Source organism: Mastomys coucha, unplaced genomic scaffold (assembly GCF_008632895.1).
Source record: "Mastomys coucha isolate ucsf_1 unplaced genomic scaffold, UCSF_Mcou_1 pScaffold1, whole genome shotgun sequence".
Classification (NCBI taxonomy): Eukaryota; Metazoa; Chordata; class Mammalia; order Rodentia; family Muridae; genus Mastomys; species Mastomys coucha.
Window position 1 is genome coordinate 80173198 of NW_022196891.1, and position 4823 is coordinate 80178020.

At 45.1% G+C, this 4823-nt stretch overlaps 1 protein-coding gene across 3 annotated transcripts in view; it reads right to left on the bottom strand.

Moving 5' to 3' along the window:
• Positions 1-4823, bottom strand: part of Disp1 (dispatched RND transporter family member 1) — a 164411-nt gene that overhangs the window by 132887 nt on the left and 26701 nt on the right. For all 3 annotated transcript variants that reach the window (XM_031337436.1, XM_031337425.1, XM_031337430.1), the window contains exon 2: positions 3872-3959. The gene's annotated coding sequence lies outside the window, so the exon portion shown is untranslated. The remainder of the gene's footprint in view (positions 1-3871; positions 3960-4823) is intronic.

A 4823-nucleotide genomic window follows, 5' to 3' on the forward strand; every position in this document is an offset into this window, starting at 1 on the left:
AACCAGCCTGAGAAACCATCCTCATGTTCACACTTGACACTGTGCCCACCCACACCATCCTCATGTTCTCACTTGACACTGTGCCCACCCACACCATCCTCATGTTCTCACTTGACACTGTGCCCACTCACACCATCCTCATGTTCACACTTGACCCTGTGCCCACTCACACCATGTAAGAGGTGAGCTTTCACACAGGTTAGGTGGCACTGATACGCAACTAGGAGAGGACATCCTGAAGTAGGCACTGGATCATCTCTGGTCTTCACAGCTCTTAAGTGTGTGATTTAGACCACTAGAACGAGGAAGTAAATACAAGGGCTTGAGTAAGTTTACTTTCCCTCATATAACAGTGGGCAGGCACCCAGGTGTCCGAGGTGACCGCGACTCTCTGCTCCAGGAGCAGACTAGCCAGGGGCTCTGCTGACATCTTCACACGCAGTGTCAAATGAGTCAAAGGCTGAAGCTTCAGTTCTGGACATTTCGCAGCCAAACAGAAAAGAAAAAAGAAGACATCTAGGAAAAATGGGTTTTTCTTAAAGAAAATGACCCCAAAAGTCCCCATCTCTTCCTCTTCCATCCCAATGACCCAAACCTATTCGGCCGATCTATGCGCATCTACCTGAGGAACAGAGCTGGGTGGTCATGAGCAAGGTCAGAAGGCCTGCTCGGATTCTGCTTCTCCATGGAGAACTACAGCCTGTCTCAAGTCATCCTGCGACAGAAGCCAAGAACCACCCACCTGCCTAAGGACCCACAGCCCATCCAGGACACCACTCCACGTCCTATCTCTGGCTCTTATGCTAAAGGACAACAGGAATAGACAGAGAGAAGCAGACACTCACAGATCCATGTGATGTGATGCACTACGTTGCCAATGTGGCACAAGTGGCCTGGTCCTAAACCTGCAGACTAGCATGTCTCAGTACTGTTAACTACAGAGCTTTCTCCTCTGAGTGGAAGGGACCCTTACTATTTCATTCTTGCTCATTCTATGGAGAAATAAAGTCCCAACACTGATTTACATAAGCTACCAGTCAGTTACTAAAGAAAAGATACATTGGCTGGAGAGATGGCTCAGTGGTTAAGAGCACTGACTGCTCTTCCAGAGGTCCTGAGTTCAATTCCCAGCAACCACATGGTGGCTCACAACCATCTGCAGTGGGGTCTAATGCCCTCTCTGGTGTGTCTGAGGAGAGCAATGGTGTACTCATATACATAAAATAAATAAATAAATTTTTAAAAAGAAAAAGAAAACAGTAAATATATTTTAAAAAGAAAAGAAAAAAAAGACATATAAGAGATCTGGGGGCCCTGGCTCTCCAGTGATCCTTCCAGTGTATCGTCTCCTACTGAAAGTCCGTCTTGCTACAATTATAGTTGCTCTCAGAAGTCACATAGGTACAATGGTAATTTTTTCCCCCAAATGTGTGGTGGTTTGAATGAGAAGCGGCTCCCACAGGCTCAGGTATGTGAACGCGTAGGCAGCCCCCACAGGCTCGGGTATGTGAACACGTAGGCGGCTCCCACAGGCTCAGGTATGTGAACGCATAGGCGGCCCCCACAGGCTCGGGTATTTGAACACGTGGCCGTTAGTGGTGCTCTTTGGGGAGCCTTAGTATACAGCTTTGCTGGAGGAAGTCACTGGAGTGGGCTTTGTGACTATATAGGCTCACCCTACTTCAAGTTCCCTCTCCGCTGCATGCTCTCGGGGGCCATGCCTGCCTGCTCCCACGCATACCTGTGCCATGCTTCTCCAGCAAGATGGACTCTTGTCCTACAGAATAAACTCATACATAAGTTGAGCTGGTCCTGGCATCTTATCACATCAGAACAAAAACAAGAGAAGTAATTAACACAAGTTGGTAATACAAAATGGAGCACTATTCTGAGCGGACTCCATCCCTGGGCACATATTGCCACTTCTGCATGTTTGCTGAGACCACAAAAATGTTATCTTTGAACCACCTCTATGGAACTAAAGGAAGAAACCTCCACAGTCACATTTTCTCAGGAGGAATATTTCTAAAATCTCGTGTTTTCATAGGTGCTATGCAACTACATCTTGTGAAAATAAAATAACTTAATCCTAATTTTTTTCTCCTTACAAAATCTTCTGGCTTACAAAGTGATCCTAGTACCAAACCTGTTCCCAGAAAATAGAACTCCTCATTCCTTCTACAGCAAAGCTCAAAGCATTGGTACACAAGCAGTGTCTGACATCCCAAAATAAAGTACAAAACAGAGCTCTACAGCAGGCGTGGGAGCCTCATGCCTGGGACCCTGAACACTCAGGAAGCTGAGGCAGTTCAAATCGACGGCAGTCTGCACTTTATAAAGTGAGACCCTGTCTCAAATGAAGAAACTGAGTCTAAGAAATCTACACAGGTAAGTTCAATTCAGCTAACTTCCACAGATGGCAAAACTGCCTAGATGAAACAGAAATTTACTACTGCACATAATCTCTAGCAAGCTTATTTTCTCCCAGTGAGCACTAAACTCCTCAGTGAGATTATACCAAACAGCTCAGGGTCCTGTTGCTTCATAGAAAACATTAATATGCAGAAAATTTTGTTTTAGTCGACAACTGAACACATGTTCCATGCTGGTCCCATGACAGGAAGAGCTCAAACTCCCTCCTGCCTAGGGGCACCACAGGGTGCAGCAGCAGTACACTGTGTGCCCTCAGTCTGTGCTGATGTTGGCATAGACGCATCTCTATTGCCAGACATACAGGGGTATAATTATGTACAGTTCAGGGTATCTGCCATGATACAGCACCATGTTATGAGTGCTGTGGATTTATCACGCTAGACTTTCCCTCAGTATTCTAACATAAAAGGGTTCCCTGTAAGGCAGGACTGCAGTCCATACAACATGCATAGAGCAAGGGTTCCCTGTAAGGCAGGACTGCAGTCCATACAACATGCATAGAGCAAGCAGCTCTATGCAGAAGTCCTATTTGTACCTGAATTACTAGCATGTTTATTTACCATGGCCATAGGAGCAAAAGCCCACATCGTGTGTGTGTGTGTGTGTGTGTGTGTGTGTGTGTGTGTGTGGTGTATGTACCACACACACACATACATATGCCATATAGCTAGTTGCACACATAGTATGTTATACCATGTAGATATGGGTAAATACATTCTATGATGGTCATGCCAAAAGTGACCCACTGACTCTAGGCCTGTCACTAAGTGATACAAAGTGAACATTTAAGATCATCTGGGGAAACTTACATATTTGCAAGGCAGTAACTTTACACATATCATAGCTCACTTTTAAAGTCTCCACTTAGTACCTGCATCACACAGCACAGTGCTGGTGATTACAGTACAAAGTATATTACCAAATTTTTTTTGAATAAAAGACAACAAAACGATCTCCAGTAACAGGTACATATGTAGAGGGCTGGGGAATCACTCTGTGAGGAAATGCTTAGCTTGCAAACACAAGGACTTAAGTATGACCCCCCAGTACCCATATTTCAACGCCGAGGCGAGGTGGCACAGGCTGGTAATCCTAGAGCAGCAAAGGCAGGCAGGCAGGGATCCCTGGGGCTCACTAGGCAGCCAGCCTAGCCAGCTTAGAGAGTTCCAGGACAGGAGAGCTCTGACTCAAAGGGCAAAGTAAGTGGTGCTAAGGAACAGCACTGGAGGTTGTCCTCTGGCCTCTGCACATACTAACCGCATGCATGCACATAGACCCGCAGGCATGTGCATTTGCACATACGCATGGACACAAAGAATGATAGCTAAGTTTTATAGTGTGGATGGGTCCAATTTAATTCAAAAGGACTATTAATATCTAAGTTAAAAGACACAAATAAAGTCCAAAGGTAAGCAGACACTTTTCAATTTAAAACTACCTCTTTTCCAGTGACGCTGCTGTGACAGTTGGCACATCAATGACTACACGGGAGTCAACAACCAAGCTGGGTCTTCATCCTCAGAAGCCTGTGAGAGGAAAGTACACCTTAAGTTTAGCTTGCAATGACTGAAACCCACACGCCTAAGGTCTGGAAGGCACATGTCACACCAGAGGAACTTACCGCAGACACTATAAAACAGTTACGTAATGACTGTAAGCAAAACAGTAACACTCTACCACATACACTGCATGGATTATTCTCCATCCTAAAAACAATTCTCCAAAGTAAATAATATAATCTACTTTGTAGCTGAAAATTAAAAAAAAAAAATCCAAAGTCGGCGACCTGCCCTATATCCAAATGCTTACGTATAAGATCAAATCATTCTTTCAGAAAAACTACGTAGAAGGTTATAGTTAACCTACTAAAAGGAATTATAACATTATCATCAGATACTATGGCTTACCTATCATATGTCCCCATAAGAACAATGACTTAAATCTATATCTATATATATATAGATAGATAGATAGATATATATATTTTAAACTGCCATTTTAAAAGCCTACAGTCTGGACAATACTGGGACTAACTGGGACCAGCTGGACCCAGGCACACAGAAACTCCGCCAGCCCAGTGGCTCAGTTTGCTTCTGGTCTGCCTGGGCTGGCACCCTAAGCAGACCTTGGGCCCAAATTCTGCAGCCAGTCCCACAATACCCAGAGGAACTCCCACTCCCAGGCGCTCTGACACGCCCAGGATCCTAGGATCAGAGGCCAGTGCCCTGAGCAGACCATGTGCACAAACTCTGCAGTGAGTCCCATAATTCCCAGAGGAAGCTGTACTCCAAGGAGCTCTAATAAGCCCAGGATCACAGGATTCCAGAATCACAAGATCACAGAGACAGCTTGACTCTGAGGAGTTCTGATACAACCAGGATCACAGGAAG